Source organism: Hyla sarda, unplaced genomic scaffold (assembly GCF_029499605.1).
Source record: "Hyla sarda isolate aHylSar1 unplaced genomic scaffold, aHylSar1.hap1 scaffold_749, whole genome shotgun sequence".
Lineage (NCBI taxonomy): Eukaryota > Metazoa > Chordata > Amphibia > Anura > Hylidae > Hyla > Hyla sarda.
In genome coordinates this window covers 64,230-80,638 of record NW_026610772.1, presented here as the reverse complement: position 1 = coordinate 80,638, position 16,409 = coordinate 64,230, and the positions used below count along the sequence as shown (strand labels likewise).

At 46.1% G+C, this 16,409-nt stretch overlaps 7 non-coding genes across 7 annotated transcripts; all 7 read left to right on the top strand.

Annotated features, from left to right (window-relative positions):
• Positions 1-1,438: 1,438 nt before the first annotated feature.
• On the top strand, positions 1,439-1,629 carry LOC130345298 (U2 spliceosomal RNA). The gene has a single exon (XR_008884029.1). It is a non-coding gene; the product is annotated as a U2 spliceosomal RNA (small nuclear RNA).
• A 2,084-nt stretch (positions 1,630-3,713) lies between these two features.
• On the top strand, positions 3,714-3,904 carry LOC130345297 (U2 spliceosomal RNA). The gene has a single exon (XR_008884028.1). It is a non-coding gene; the product is annotated as a U2 spliceosomal RNA (small nuclear RNA).
• Positions 3,905-5,996: 2,092 nt separating this feature from the next.
• Positions 5,997-6,187, top strand: LOC130345296 (U2 spliceosomal RNA). Its single transcript, XR_008884027.1, has one exon. It is a non-coding gene; the product is annotated as a U2 spliceosomal RNA (small nuclear RNA).
• A 2,074-nt stretch (positions 6,188-8,261) lies between these two features.
• On the top strand, positions 8,262-8,452 carry LOC130345295 (U2 spliceosomal RNA). Its single transcript, XR_008884026.1, has one exon. It is a non-coding gene; the product is annotated as a U2 spliceosomal RNA (small nuclear RNA).
• Positions 8,453-10,546: 2,094 nt separating this feature from the next.
• On the top strand, positions 10,547-10,737 carry LOC130345294 (U2 spliceosomal RNA). The gene has a single exon (XR_008884025.1). It is a non-coding gene; the product is annotated as a U2 spliceosomal RNA (small nuclear RNA).
• A 2,084-nt stretch (positions 10,738-12,821) lies between these two features.
• Positions 12,822-13,012, top strand: LOC130345292 (U2 spliceosomal RNA). Its single transcript, XR_008884022.1, has one exon. It is a non-coding gene; the product is annotated as a U2 spliceosomal RNA (small nuclear RNA).
• A 2,091-nt stretch (positions 13,013-15,103) lies between these two features.
• LOC130345291 (U2 spliceosomal RNA) lies at positions 15,104-15,294 on the top strand. The gene has a single exon (XR_008884021.1). It is a non-coding gene; the product is annotated as a U2 spliceosomal RNA (small nuclear RNA).
• The last annotated feature ends 1,115 nt before the right edge of the window (positions 15,295-16,409 follow it).

Genomic DNA, 16,409 nt, shown 5'->3' with positions numbered 1-16,409 from the left:
CTATTGTGCACCTACCTGATGCATCAGAAGGTGCGAGGCCCTTGCTAAATTCTGTGCACAGACTTTGAGATCTATGCTTTAGACTGTATCTAAACCTGCTCCAACATGGACTGACATTCTGGCCTACTTTCAGCCGATGCGACTTGTCTGTCGCTGAACAGTCGCTTTTTATGTATTCAGCACCTATGTATAATGTTGTAAAAATGCTCTAGAAGCTAAAGTCGCAGAAATGTCACACATATTTGGCCTGCAACTTTCTGTGCGACAAATTCAGACAGGAAAAATCAGTATAAATCCTTAGAAAATTATCCCCCAGTGTCTCCATCTGCTGGCGGTATTGAATAAGCATTGCTGCACTGATGGGGTATGCATTAGACGAAAAAAAAGAAGAAAAAGAAGAATAATACGCCCAGAAAAGAGGCGAAAAGGAGAAAAACGTAAAAAAACGTGAAAAAAAAGTAAGAGGAAGAGAAGGGAAAAAAAGGTGGAAATGGGTTTAAAAGTGATTTCGGCGGAGAATATATATATATATATATATATATATATATATATATATATATATATATGCGCACACACACACATAGATATAAACGTATTCTCCGTTGAGATATTGCAGCCGCTGCTGTGTCCAGGCCCAGGAGCCTTAGCACTGTGCTGTGATGTCACTCAATACCACTGACATCACTAGGTGTAAACAACATCTCTCCTTTGCTGTGTATGTGACTATGGAGCTGTTTGGTGATGTCGTCTATTACGGCCTTCATAGAAGCAACAGGAGATTGTTGCATCCATCTTGAACCCTCAGAACTACAGTGCTATGATGTCACTCACTTCCACAGGCCTTGCAGAGTGTAAACAACAACAACCCAGCTTTGTTGTGTATGTAACCAAAGGGATTTGTGATGTCACCTAGAACCTTCACAGCAGCGACAGCTTTATGAGGAGCATCAGCACTGCTCTGCCTGAGCAGAACCATCACCGCCATAGGTTGTCAAATAACCCGGATTTAACCCACACAGGTAAGTCCAATGGGGTGCAGGCATGTCCTCTATGCTTACAGCTTCCCGTGGGTGTTGGTTTGATACCGTTTGGGGACAGCCAAGGAGGCATCTGCAGGCAACAAAGGTAGGTGTGTGCTTGTGTGTGTGTTTCCTATGCAGATCCTAAGCCCAGTGTCACATGCAAGTAGGAGGAGTAAGAAGGGTTCCTGGCAAATCCGGGTTATGGATTGCATTTAAAAAGGCCCCGTGGGAGTGCAATGGGCCCCTGTCTTGCTGCTTAGCAATAATGGTATGGGTTTAGGTTCTGCTGTGTGTACTGGTGGTTGACTGCCCCCCAGCCCAGAGTGTGCATGGAAAATTGTCTGGCAGCCTCCCTGACAGCAAGCAGTGATAGTGCCCATGAAGGGGACCTTGTTGGGCCCGCCCCTTTCACGGTTATCGCTTCTCGGCCTTTTGGCTAAGATCAAGTGTAGTATCTGTTCTTATCAGTTTAATATCTGATACGTCCCCTATCTGGGGACCATATATTAAATGGATTTTTGAGAACGGGGGCCGATTTCGAAGCTTGCTTCCGTCGCCCTATGCATTGACCCGATATGGCAGTATCTTCGGGTACAGTGCACCACCCCCTTACAGGGTTAAAAAGAAAGATTCCTACTTTCATTGCTACCTGCTTGCTGGCTAGCCAGCTAGCCAGCCCTGTGGGCCTTGCTGCTGCTGCAGCCAAAAAACAAAAGGTGGTGCTGCTGCTGCTTCTGCTGCTTCTGCTTGTGTCTGGCCCCTGTTGGAGCGTCCAGGCACAGGACTTCTGCTGCTGCTGACTAAATGGCCTCCTTAATTGGATCATTTGAGTAGCCAGCACACCTGTGCAGGTAGGGCATGACATGATAGGCAGCTGCCTTGATAGCGGGTGGGTGCTGAATGTTCCTAATTGACAAAATAAGATTAATGCTTATGAAGAAATATAAAATCTCATCCCTTCCCCAATATCGCGCCACACCCCTACCCCTTAATTCCCTGGTTGAACGTGATGGACATATGTCTTTTTTCGACCGTACTAACTATGTAACTATGTAACATAACATGGGGGGGGGGGGGGTCTCCTGGCTGTTCACACAGGTGTGTCATTGCTGTACATTGACCATGCATTGCTTCTGTGGTATTGCAAAGGCAAAGACAAATGCTTCCAGCCATCCATTGCACTAATGGATTGGTCATCAGCTGGCTGTCTATGTCCCGCATCAATATAGACCAAAGTACAGAGGGTTAGGCTATGCTATTGTGCACCTACCTGATGCATCAGAAGGTGCGAGGCCCTTGCTAAATTCTGTGCACAGACTTTGAGATCTATGCTTTAGACTGTATCTAAACCTGCTCCAACATGGACTGACATTCTGGCCTACTTTCAGCCGATGCGACTTGTCTGTCGCTGAACAGTCGCTTTTTATGTATTCAGCACCTATGTATAATGTTGTAAAAATGCTCTAGAAGCTAAAGTCGCAGAAATGTCACACATATTTGGCCTGCAACTTTCTGTGCGACAAATTCAGACAGGAAAAATCAGTATAAATCCTTAGAAAATTATCCCCCAGTGTCTCCATCTGCTGGCGGTATTGAATAAGCATTGCTGCACTGATGGGGTATGCATTAGACGAAAAAAAAGAAGAAAAAGAAGAATAATACGCCCAGAAAAGAGGCGAAAAGGAGAAAAACGTAAAAAAACGTGAAAAAAAAGTAAGAGGAAGAGAAGGGAAAAAAAGGTGGAAATGGGTTTAAAAGTGATTTCGGCGGAGAATATATATATATATATATATATATATATATATATATATATATATATGCGCACACACACACATAGATATAAACGTATTCTCCGTTGAGATATTGCAGCCGCTGCTGTGTCCAGGCCCAGGAGCCTTAGCACTGTGCTGTGATGTCACTCAATACCACTGACATCACTAGGTGTAAACAACATCTCTCCTTTGCTGTGTATGTGACTATGGAGCTGTTTGGTGATGTCGTCTATTACGGCCTTCATAGAAGCAACAGGAGATTGTTGCATCCATCTTGAACCCTCAGAACTACAGTGCTATGATGTCACTCACTTCCACAGGCCTTGCAGAGTGTAAACAACAACAACCCAGCTTTGTTGTGTATGTAACCAAAGGGATTTGTGATGTCACCTAGAACCTTCACAGCAGCGACAGCTTTATGAGGAGCATCAGCACTGCTCTGCCTGAGCAGAACCATCACCGCCATAGGTTGTCAAATAACCCGGATTTAACCCACACAGGTAAGTCCAATGGGGTGCAGGCATGTCCTCTATGCTTACAGCTTCCCGTGGGTGTTGGTTTGATACCGTTTGGGGACAGCCAAGGAGGCATCTGCAGGCAACAAAGGTAGGTGTGTGCTTGTGTGTGTGTTTCCTATGCAGATCCTAAGCCCAGTGTCACATGCAAGTAGGAGGAGTAAGAAGGGTTCCTGGCAAATCCGGGTTATGGATTGCATTTAAAAAGGCCCCGTGGGAGTGCAATGGGCCCCTGTCTTGCTGCTTAGCAATAATGGTATGGGTTTAGGTTCTGCTGTGTGTACTGGTGGTTGACTGCCCCCCAGCCCAGAGTGTGCATGGAAAATTGTCTGGCAGCCTCCCTGACAGCAAGCAGTGATAGTGCCCATGAAGGGGACCTTGTTGGGCCCGCCCCTTTCACGGTTATCGCTTCTCGGCCTTTTGGCTAAGATCAAGTGTAGTATCTGTTCTTATCAGTTTAATATCTGATACGTCCCCTATCTGGGGACCATATATTAAATGGATTTTTGAGAACGGGGGCCGATTTCGAAGCTTGCTTCCGTCGCCCTATGCATTGACCCGATATGGCAGTATCTTCGGGTACAGTGCACCACCCCCTTACAGGGTTAAAAAGAAAGATTCCTACTTTCATTGCTACCTGCTTGCTGGCTAGCCAGCTAGCCAGCCCTGTGGGCCTTGCTGCTGCTGCAGCCAAAAAACAAAAGGTGGTGCTGCTGCTGCTTCTGCTGCTTCTGCTTCTGCTTGTGTCTGGCCCCTGTTGGAGCGTCCAGGCACAGGACTTCTGCTGCTGCTGACTAAATGGCCTCCTTAATTGGATCATTTGAGTAGCCAGCACACCTGTGCAGGTAGGGCATGACATGATAGGCAGCTGCCTTGATAGCGGGTGGGTGCTGAATGTTCCTAATTGACAAAATAAGATTAATGCTTATGAAGAAATATAAAATCTCATCCCTTCCCCAATATCGCGCCACACCCCTACCCCTTAATTCCCTGGTTGAACGTGATGGACATATGTCTTTTTTCGACCGTACTAACTATGTAACTATGTAACATAACATGGGGGGGGGGGGGGGGGTCTCCTGGCTGTTCACACAGGTGTGTCATTGCTGTACATTGACCATGCATTGCTTCTGTGGTATTGCAAAGGCAAAGACAAATGCTTCCAGCCATCCATTGCACTAATGGATTGGTCATCAGCTGGCTGTCTATGTCCCGCATCAATATAGACCAAAGTACAGAGGGTTAGGCTATGCTATTGTGCACCTACCTGATGCATCAGAAGGTGCGAGGCCCTTGCTAAATTCTGTGCACAGACTTTGAGATCTATGCTTTAGACTGTATCTAAACCTGCTCCAACATGGACTGACATTCTGGCCTACTTTCAGCCGATGCGACTTGTCTGTCGCTGAACAGTCGCTTTTTATGTATTCAGCACCTATGTATAATGTTGTAAAAATGCTCTAGAAGCTAAAGTCGCAGAAATGTCACACATATTTGGCCTGCAACTTTCTGTGCGACAAATTCAGACAGGAAAAATCAGTATAAATCCTTAGAAAATTATCCCCCAGTGTCTCCATCTGCTGGCGGTATTGAATAAGCATTGCTGCACTGATGGGGTATGCATTAGACGAAAAAAAAGAAGAAAAAGAAGAATAATACGCCCAGAAAAGAGGCGAAAAGGAGAAAAACGTAAAAAAACGTGAAAAAAAAGTAAGAGGAAGAGAAGGGAAAAAAAGGTGGAAATGGGTTTAAAAGTGATTTCGGCGGAGAAATATATATATATATATATATATATATATATATATATATATATATGCGCACACACACACATAGATATAAACGTATTCTCCGTTGAGATATTGCAGCCGCTGCTGTGTCCAGGCCCAGGAGCCTTAGCACTGTGCTGTGATGTCACTCAATACCACTGACATCACTAGGTGTAAACAACATCTCTCCTTTGCTGTGTATGTGACTATGGAGCTGTTTGGTGATGTCGTCTATTACGGCCTTCATAGAAGCAACAGGAGATTGTTGCATCCATCTTGAACCCTCAGAACTACAGTGCTATGATGTCACTCACTTCCACAGGCCTTGCAGAGTGTAAACAACAACAACCCAGCTTTGTTGTGTATGTAACCAAAGGGATTTGTGATGTCACCTAGAACCTTCACAGCAGCGACAGCTTTATGAGGAGCATCAGCACTGCTCTGCCTGAGCAGAACCATCACCGCCATAGGTTGTCAAATAACCCGGATTTAACCCACACAGGTAAGTCCAATGGGGTGCAGGCATGTCCTCTATGCTTACAGCTTCCCGTGGGTGTTGGTTTGATACCGTTTGGGGACAGCCAAGGAGGCATCTGCAGGCAACAAAGGTAGGTGTGTGCTTGTGTGTGTGTTTCCTATGCAGATCCTAAGCCCAGTGTCACATGCAAGTAGGAGGAGTAAGAAGGGTTCCTGGCAAATCCGGGTTATGGATTGCATTTAAAAAGGCCCCGTGGGAGTGCAATGGGCCCCTGTCTTGCTGCTTAGCAATAATGGTATGGGTTTAGGTTCTGCTGTGTGTACTGGTGGTTGACTGCCCCCCAGCCCAGAGTGTGCATGGAAAATTGTCTGGCAGCCTCCCTGACAGCAAGCAGTGATAGTGCCCATGAAGGGGACCTTGTTGGGCCCGCCCCTTTCACGGTTATCGCTTCTCGGCCTTTTGGCTAAGATCAAGTGTAGTATCTGTTCTTATCAGTTTAATATCTGATACGTCCCCTATCTGGGGACCATATATTAAATGGATTTTTGAGAACGGGGGCCGATTTCGAAGCTTGCTTCCGTCGCCCTATGCATTGACCCGATATGGCAGTATCTTCGGGTACAGTGCACCACCCCCTTACAGGGTTAAAAAGAAAGATTCCTACTTTCATTGCTACCTGCTTGCTGGCTAGCCAGCCAGCCAGCCCTGTGGGCCTTGCTGCTGCTGCAGCCAAAAAACAAAAGGTGGTGCTGCTGCTGCTTCTGCTTCTGCTTGTGTCTGGCCCCTGTTGGAGCGTCCAGGCACAGGACTTCTGCTGCTGCTGACTAAATGGCCTCCTTAATTGGATCATTTGAGTAGCCAGCACACCTGTGCAGGTAGGGCATGACATGATAGGCAGCTGCCTTGATAGCGGGTGGGTGCTGAATGTTCCTAATTGACAAAATAAGATTAATGCTTATGAAGAAATATAAAATCTCATCCCTTCCCCAATATCGCGCCACACCCCTACCCCTTAATTCCCTGGTTGAACGTGATGGACATATGTCTTTTTTCGACCGTACTAACTATGTAACTATGTAACATAACATGGGGGGGGGGGGGGGGGGGTCTCCTGGCTGTTCACACAGGTGTGTCATTGCTGTACATTGACCATGCATTGCTTCTGTGGTATTGCAAAGGCAAAGACAAATGCTTCCAGCCATCCATTGCACTAATGGATTGGTCATCAGCTGGCTGTCTATGTCCCGCATCAATATAGACCAAAGTACAGAGGGTTAGGCTATGCTATTGTGCACCTACCTGATGCATCAGAAGGTGCGAGGCCCTTGCTAAATTCTGTGCACAGACTTTGAGATCTATGCTTTAGACTGTATCTAAACCTGCTCCAACATGGACTGACATTCTGGCCTACTTTCAGCCGATGTGACTTGTCTGTCGCTGAACAGTCGCTTTTTATGTATTCAGCACCTATGTATAATGTTGTTAAAATGCTCTAGAAGCTAAAGTCGCAGAAATGTCACACATATTTGGCCTGCAACTTTCTGTGCGACAAATTCAGACAGGAAAAATCAGTATAAATCCTTAGAAAATTATCCCCCAGTGTCTCCATCTGCTGGCGGTATTGAATAAGCATTGCTGCACTGATGGGGTATGCATTAGACGAAAAAAAAGAAGAAAAAGAAGAATAATACGCCCAGAAAAGAGGCGAAAAGGAGAAAAACGTAAAAAAACGTGAAAAAAAAGTAAGAGGAAGAGAAGGGAAAAAAAGGTGGAAATGGGTTTAAAAGTGATTTCGGCGGAGAAATATATATATATATATATATATATATATATATATATGCGCACACACACACATAGATATAAACGTATTCTCCGTTGAGATATTGCAGCCGCTGCTGTGTCCAGGCCCAGGAGCCTTAGCACTGTGCTGTGATGTCACTCAATACCACTGACATCACTAGGTGTAAACAACATCTCTCCTTTGCTGTGTATGTGACTATGGAGCTGTTTGGTGATGTCGTCTATTACGGCCTTCATAGAAGCAACAGGAGATTGTTGCATCCATCTTGAACCCTCAGAACTACAGTGCTATGATGTCACTCACTTCCACAGGCCTTGCAGAGTGTAAACAACAACCCAGCTTTGTTGTGTATGTAACCAAAGGGATTTGTGATGTCACCTAGAACCTTCACAGCAGCGACAGCTTTATGAGGAGCATCAGCACTGCTCTGCCTGAGCAGAACCATCACCGCCATAGGTTGTCAAATAACCCGGATTTAACCCACACAGGTAAGTCCAATGGGGTGCAGGCATGTCCTCTATGCTTACAGCTTCCCGTGGGTGTTGGTTTGATACCGTTTGGGGACAGCCAAGGAGGCATCTGCAGGCAACAAAGGTAGGTGTGTGCTTGTGTGTGTGTTTCCTATGCAGATCCTAAGCCCAGTGTCACATGCAAGTAGGAGGAGTAAGAAGGGTTCCTGGCAAATCCGGGTTATGGATTGCATTTAAAAAGGCCCCGTGGGAGTGCAATGGGCCCCTGTCTTGCTGCTTAGCAATAATGGTATGGGTTTAGGTTCTGCTGTGTGTACTGGTGGTTGACTGCCCCCCAGCCCAGAGTGTGCATGGAAAATTGTCTGGCAGCCTCCCTGACAGCAAGCAGTGATAGTGCCCATGAAGGGGACCTTGTTGGGCCCGCCCCTTTCACGGTTATCGCTTCTCGGCCTTTTGGCTAAGATCAAGTGTAGTATCTGTTCTTATCAGTTTAATATCTGATACGTCCCCTATCTGGGGACCATATATTAAATGGATTTTTGAGAACGGGGGCCGATTTCGAAGCTTGCTTCCGTCGCCCTATGCATTGACCCGATATGGCAGTATCTTCGGGTACAGTGCACCACCCCCTTACAGGGTTAAAAAGAAAGATTCCTACTTTCATTGCTACCTGCTTGCTGGCTAGCCAGCTAGCCAGCCCTGTGGGCCTTGCTGCTGCTGCTGCTGCTGCAGCCAAAAAACAAAAGGTGGTGCTGCTGCTGCTTCTGCTGCTTCTGCTTCTGCTTGTGTCTGGCCCCTGTTGGAGCGTCCAGGCACAGGACTTCTGCTGCTGCTGACTAAATGGCCTCCTTAATTGGATCATTTGAGTAGGCAGCACACCTGTGCAGGTAGGGCATGACATGATAGGCAGCTGCCTTGATAGCGGGTGGGTGCTGAATGTTCCTAATTGACAAAATAAGATTAATGCTTATGAAGAAATATAAAATCTCATCCCTTCCCCAATATCGCGCCACACCCCTACCCCTTAATTCCCTGGTTGAACTTGATGGACATATGTCTTTTTTCGACCGTACTAACTATGTAACTATGTAACATAACATGGGGGGGGGGTCTCCTGGCTGTTCACACAGGTGTGTCATTGCTGTACATTGACCATGCATTGCTTCTGTGGTATTGCAAAGGCAAAGACAAATGCTTCCAGCCATCCATTGCACTAATGGATTGGTCATCAGCTGGCTGTCTATGTCCCGCATCAATATAGACCAAAGTACAGAGGGTTAGGCTATGCTATTGTGCACCTACCTGATGCATCAGAAGGTGCGAGGCCCTTGCTAAATTCTGTGCACAGACTTTGAGATCTATGCTTTAGACTGTATCTAAACCTGCTCCAACATGGACTGACATTCTGGCCTACTTTCAGCCGATGCGACTTGTCTGTCGCTGAACAGTCGCTTTTTATGTATTCAGCACCTATGTATAATGTTGTAAAAATGCTCTAGAAGCTAAAGTCGCAGAAATGTCACACATATTTGGCCTGCAACTTTCTGTGCGACAAATTCAGACAGGAAAAATCAGTATAAATCCTTAGAAAATTATCCCCCAGTGTCTCCATCTGCTGGCGGTATTGAATAAGCATTGCTGCACTGATGGGGTATGCATTAGACGAAAAAAAAGAAGAAAAAGAAGAATAATACGCCCAGAAAAGAGGCGAAAAGGAGAAAAACGTAAAAAAACGTGAAAAAAAAGTAAGAGGAAGAGAAGGGAAAAAAAGGTGGAAATGGGTTTAAAAGTGATTTCGGCGGAGAAATATATATATATATATATATATATATATATATATATATATATATGCGCACACACACACATAGATATAAACGTATTCTCCGTTGAGATATTGCAGCCGCTGCTGTGTCCAGGCCCAGGAGCCTTAGCACTGTGCTGTGATGTCACTCAATACCACTGACATCACTAGGTGTAAACAACATCTCTCCTTTGCTGTGTATGTGACTATGGAGCTGTTTGGTGATGTCGTCTATTACGGCCTTCATAGAAGCAACAGGAGATTGTTGCATCCATCTTGAACCCTCAGAACTACAGTGCTATGATGTCACTCACTTCCACAGGCCTTGCAGAGTGTAAACAACAACAACCCAGCTTTGTTGTGTATGTAACCATAGGGATTTGTGATGTCACCTAGAACCTTCACAGCAGCGACAGCTTTATGAGGAGCATCAGCACTGCTCTGCCTGAGCAGAACCATCACCGCCATAGGTTGTCAAATAACCCGGATTTAACCCACACAGGTAAGTCCAATGGGGTGCAGGCATGTCCTCTATGCTTACAGCTTCCCGTGGGTGTTGGTTTGATACCGTTTGGGGACAGCCAAGGAGGCATCTGCAGGCAACAAAGGTAGGTGTGTGCTTGTGTGTGTGTTTCCTATGCAGATCCTAAGCCCAGTGTCACATGCAAGTAGGAGGAGTAAGAAGGGTTCCTGGCAAATCCGGGTTATGGATTGCATTTAAAAAGGCCCCGTGGGAGTGCAATGGGCCCCTGTCTTGCTGCTTAGCAATAATGGTATGGGTTTAGGTTCTGCTGTGTGTACTGGTGGTTGACTGCCCCCCAGCCCAGAGTGTGCATGGAAAATTGTCTGGCAGCCTCCCTGACAGCAAGCAGTGATAGTGCCCATGAAGGGGACCTTGTTGGGCCCGCCCCTTTCACGGTTATCGCTTCTCGGCCTTTTGGCTAAGATCAAGTGTAGTATCTGTTCTTATCAGTTTAATATCTGATACGTCCCCTATCTGGGGACCATATATTAAATGGATTTTTGAGAACGGGGGCCGATTTCGAAGCTTGCTTCCGTCGCCCTATGCATTGACCCGATATGGCAGTATCTTCGGGTACAGTGCACCACCCCCTTACAGGGTTAAAAAGAAAGATTCCTACTTTCATTGCTACCTGCTTGCTGGCTAGCCAGCTAGCCAGCCCTGTGGGCCTTGCTGCTGCTGCTGCTGCAGCCAAAAAACAAAAGGTGGTGCTGCTGCTGCTTCTGCTGCTTCTGCTTCTGCTTGTGTCTGGCCGCTGTTGGAGCGTCCAGGCACAGGACTTCTGCTGCTGCTGACTAAATGGCCTCCTTAATTGGATCATTTGAGTAGCCAGCACACCTGTGCAGGTAGGGCATGACATGATAGGCAGCTGCCTTGATAGCGGGTGGGTGCTGAATGTTCCTAATTGACAAAATAAGATTAATGCTTATGAAGAAATATAAAATCTCATCCCTTCCCCAATATCGCGCCACACCCCTACCCCTTAATTCCCTGGTTGAACTTGATGGACATATGTCTTTTTTCGACCGTACTAACTATGTAACTATGTAACATAACATGGGGGGGGGGGGGTCTCCTGGCTGTTCACACAGGTGTGTCATTGCTGTACATTGACCATGCATTGCTTCTGTGGTATTGCAAAGGCAAAGACAAATGCTTCCAGCCATCCATTGCACTAATGGATTGGTCATCAGCTGGCTGTCTATGTCCCGCATCAATATAGACCAAAGTACAGAGGGTTAGGCTATGCTATTGTGCACCTACCTGATGCATCAGAAGGTGCGAGGCCCTTGCTAAATTCTGTGCACAGACTTTGAGATCTATACTTTAGACTGTATCTAAACCTGCTCCAACATGGACTGACATTCTGGCCTACTTTCAGCCGATGCGACTTGTCTGTCGCTGAACAGTCGCTTTTTATGTATTCAGCACCTATGTATAATGTTGTAAAAATGCTCTAGAAGCTAAAGTCGCAGAAATGTCACACATATTTGGCCTGCAACTTTCTGTGCGACAAATTCAGACAGGAAAAATCAGTATAAATCCTTAGAAAATTATCCCCCAGTGTCTCCATCTGCTGGCGGTATTGAATAAGCATTGCTGCACTGATGGGGTATGCATTAGACGAAAAAAAAGAAGAAAAAGAAGAATAATACGCCCAGAAAAGAGGCGAAAAGGAGAAAAACGTAAAAAAACGTGAAAAAAAAGTAAGAGGAAGAGAAGGGAAAAAAAGGTGGAAATGGGTTTAAAAGTGATTTCGGCGGAGAAATATATATATATATATATATATATATATATATACGCGCACACACACACATATATATAAACGTATTCTCCGTTGAGATATTGCAGCCGCTGCTGTGTCCAGGCCCAGGAGCCTTAGCACTGTGCTGTGATGTCACTCAATACCACTGACATCACTAGGTGTAAACAACATCTCTCCTTTGCTGTGTATGTGACTATGGAGCTGTTTGGTGATGTCGTCTATTATGGCCTTCATAGAAGCAACAGGAGATTGTTGCATCCATCTTGAACCCTCAGAACTACAGTGCTATGATGTCACTCACTTCCACAGGCCTTGCAGAGTGTAAACAACAACAACCCAGCTTTGTTGTGTATGTAACCATAGGGATTTGTGATGTCACCTAGAACCTTCACAGCAGCGACAGCTTTATGAGGAGCATCAGCACTGCTCTGCCTGAGCAGAACCATCACCGCCATAGGTTGTCAAATAACCCGGATTTAACCCACACAGGTAAGTCCAATGGGGTGCAGGCATGTCCTCTATGCTTACAGCTTCCCGTGGGTGTTGGTTTGATACCGTTTGGGGACAGCCAAGGAGGCATCTGCAGGCAACAAAGGTAGGTGTGTGCTTGTGTGTGTGTTTCCTATGCAGATCCTAAGCCCAGTGTCACATGCAAGTAGGAGGAGTAAGAAGGGTTCCTGGCAAATCCGGGTTATGGATTGCATTTAAAAAGGCCCCGTGGGAGTGCAATGGGCCCCTGTCTTGCTGCTTAGCAATAATGGTATGGGTTTAGGTTCTGCTGTGTGTACTGGTGGTTGACTGCCCCCCAGCCCAGAGTGTGCATGGAAAATTGTCTGGCAGCCTCCCTGACAGCAAGCAGTGATAGTGCCCATGAAGGGCACCTTGTTGGGCCCGCCCCTTTCACGGTTATCGCTTCTCGGCCTTTTGGCTAAGATCAAGTGTAGTATCTGTTCTTATCAGTTTAATATCTGATACGTCCCCTATCTGGGGACCATATATTAAATGGATTTTTGAGAACGGGGGCCGATTTCGAAGCTTGCTTCCGTCGCCCTATGCATTGACCCGATATGGCAGTATCTTCGGGTACAGTGCACCACCCCCTTACAGGGTTAAAAAGAAAGATTCCTACTTTCATTGCTACCTGCTTGCTGGCTAGCCAGCTAGCCAGCCCTGTGGGCCTTGCTGCTGCTGCAGCCAAAAAACAAAAGGTGGTGCTGCTGCTGCTTCTGCTGCTTCTGCTTCTGCTTGTGTCTGGCCGCTGTTGGAGCGTCCAGGCACAGGACTTCTGCTGCTGCTGACTAAATGGCCTCCTTAATTGGATCATTTGAGTAGCCAGCACACCTGTGCAGGTAGGGCATGACATGATAGGCAGCTGCCTTGATAGCGGGTGGGTGCTGAATGTTCCTAATTGACAAAATAAGATTAATGCTTATGAAGAAATATAAAATCTCATCCCTTCCCCAATATCGCGCCACACCCCTACCCCTTAATTCCCTGGTTGAACTTGATGGACATATGTCTTTTTTCGACCGTACTAACTATGTAACTATGTAACATAACATGGGGGGGGGGGGGGGGGTCTCCTGGCTGTTCACACAGGTGTGTCATTGCTGTACATTGACCATGCATTGCTTCTGTGGTATTGCAAAGGCAAAGACAAATGCTTCCAGCCATCCATTGCACTAATGGATTGGTCATCAGCTGGCTGTCTATGTCCCGCATCAATATAGACCAAAGTACAGAGGGTTAGGCTATGCTATTGTGCACCTACCTGATGCATCAGAAGGTGCGAGGCCCTTGCTAAATTCTGTGCACAGACTTTGAGATCTATACTTTAGACTGTATCTAAACCTGCTCCAACATGGACTGACATTCTGGCCTACTTTCAGCCGATGCGACTTGTCTGTCGCTGAACAGTCGCTTTTTATGTATTCAGCACCTATGTATAATGTTGTAAAAATGCTCTAGAAGCTAAAGTCGCAGAAATGTCACACATATTTGGCCTGCAACTTTCTGTGCGACAAATTCAGACAGGAAAAATCAGTATAAATCCTTAGAAAATTATCCCCCAGTGTCTCCATCTGCTGGCGGTATTGAATAAGCATTGCTGCACTGATGGGGTATGCATTAGACGAAAAAAAAGAAGAAAAAGAAGAATAATACGCCCAGAAAAGAGGCGAAAAGGAGAAAAACGTAAAAAAACGTGAAAAAAAAGTAAGAGGAAGAGAAGGGAAAAAAAGGTGGAAATGGGTTTAAAAGTGATTTCGGCGGAGAAATATATATATATATATATATATATATATATATATATATATATATATGCGCACACACACACATAGATATAAACGTATTCTCCGTTGAGATATTGCAGCCGCTGCTGTGTCCAGGCCCAGGAGCCTTAGCACTGTGCTGTGATGTCACTCAATACCACTGACATCACTAGGTGTAAACAACATCTCTCCTTTGCTGTGTATGTGACTATGGAGCTGTTTGGTGATGTCGTCTATTACGGCCTTCATAGAAGCAACAGGAGATTGTTGCATCCATCTTGAACCCTCAGAACTACAGTGCTATGATGTCACTCACTTCCACAGGCCTTGCAGAGTGTAAACAACAACCCAGCTTTGTTGTGTATGTAACCAAAGGGATTTGTGATGTCACCTAGAACCTTCACAGCAGCGACAGCTTTATGAGGAGCATCAGCACTGCTCTGCCTGAGCAGAACCATCACCGCCATAGGTTGTCAAATAACCCGGATTTAACCCACACAGGTAAGTCCAATGGGGTGCAGGCATGTCCTCTATGCTTACAGCTTCCCGTGGGTGTTGGTTTGATACCGTTTGGGGACAGCCAAGGAGGCATCTGCAGGCAACAAAGGTAGGTGTGTGCTTGTGTGTGTGTTTCCTATGCAGATCCTAAGCCCAGTGTCACATGCAAGTAGGAGGAGTAAGAAGGGTTCCTGGCAAATCCGGGTTATGGATTGCATTTAAAAAGGCCCCGTGGGAGTGCAATGGGCCCCTGTCTTGCTGCTTAGCAATAATGGTATGGGTTTAGGTTCTGCTGTGTGTACTGGTGGTTGACTGCCCCCCAGCCCAGAGTGTGCATGGAAAATTGTCTGGCAGCCTCCCTGACAGCAAGCAGTGATAGTGCCCATGAAGGGGACCTTGTTGGGCCCGCCCCTTTCACGGTTATCGCTTCTCGGCCTTTTGGCTAAGATCAAGTGTAGTATCTGTTCTTATCAGTTTAATATCTGATACGTCCCCTATCTGGGGACCATATATTAAATGGATTTTTGAGAACGGGGGCCGATTTCGAAGCTTGCTTCCGTCGCCCTATGCATTGACCCGATATGGCAGTATCTTCGGGTACAGTGCACCACCCCCTTACAGGGTTAAAAAGAAAGATTCCTACTTTCATTGCTACCTGCTTGCTGGCTAGCCAGCTAGCCAGCCCTGTGGGCCTTGCTGCTGCTGCTGCTGCTGCAGCCAAAAAACAAAAGGTGGTGCTGCTGCTGCTTCTGCTGCTTCTGCTTCTGCTTGTGTCTGGCCCCTGTTGGAGCGTCCAGGCACAGGACTTCTGCTGCTGCTGACTAAATGGCCTCCTTAATTGGATCATTTGAGTAGGCAGCACACCTGTGCAGGTAGGGCATGACATGATAGGCAGCTGCCTTGATAGCGGGTGGGTGCTGAATGTTCCTAATTGACAAAATAAGATTAATGCTTATGAAGAAATATAAAATCTCATCCCTTCCCCAATATCGCGCCACACCCCTACCCCTTAATTCCCTGGTTGAACTTGATGGACATATGTCTTTTTTCGACCGTACTAACTATGTAACTATGTAACATAACATGGGGGGGGGGTCTCCTGGCTGTTCACACAGGTGTGTCATTGCTGTACATTGACCATGCATTGCTTCTGTGGTATTGCAAAGGCAAAGACAAATGCTTCCAGCCATCCATTGCACTAATGGATTGGTCATCAGCTGGCTGTCTATGTCCCGCATCAATATAGACCAAAGTACAGAGGGTTAGGCTATGCTATTGTGCACCTACCTGATGCATCAGAAGGTGCGAGGCCCTTGCTAAATTCTGTGCACAGACTTTGAGATCTATGCTTTAGACTGTATCTAAACCTGCTCCAACATGGACTGACATTCTGGCCTACTTTCAGCCGATGCGACTTGTCTGTCGCTGAACAGTCGCTTTTTATGTATTCAGCACCTATGTATAATGTTGTAAAAATGCTCTAGAAGCTAAAGTCGCAGAAATGTCACACATATTTGGCCTGCAACTTTCTGTGCGACAAATTCAGACAGGAAAAATCAGTATAAATCCTTAGAAAATTATCCCCCAGTGTCTCCATCTGCTGGCGGTATTGAATAAGCATTGCTGCACTGATGGGGTATGCATTAGACGAAAAAAAAGAAGAAAAAGAAGAATAATACGCCCAGAAAAGAGGCGAAAAGGAGAAAAACGTAAAAAAACGTGAAAAAA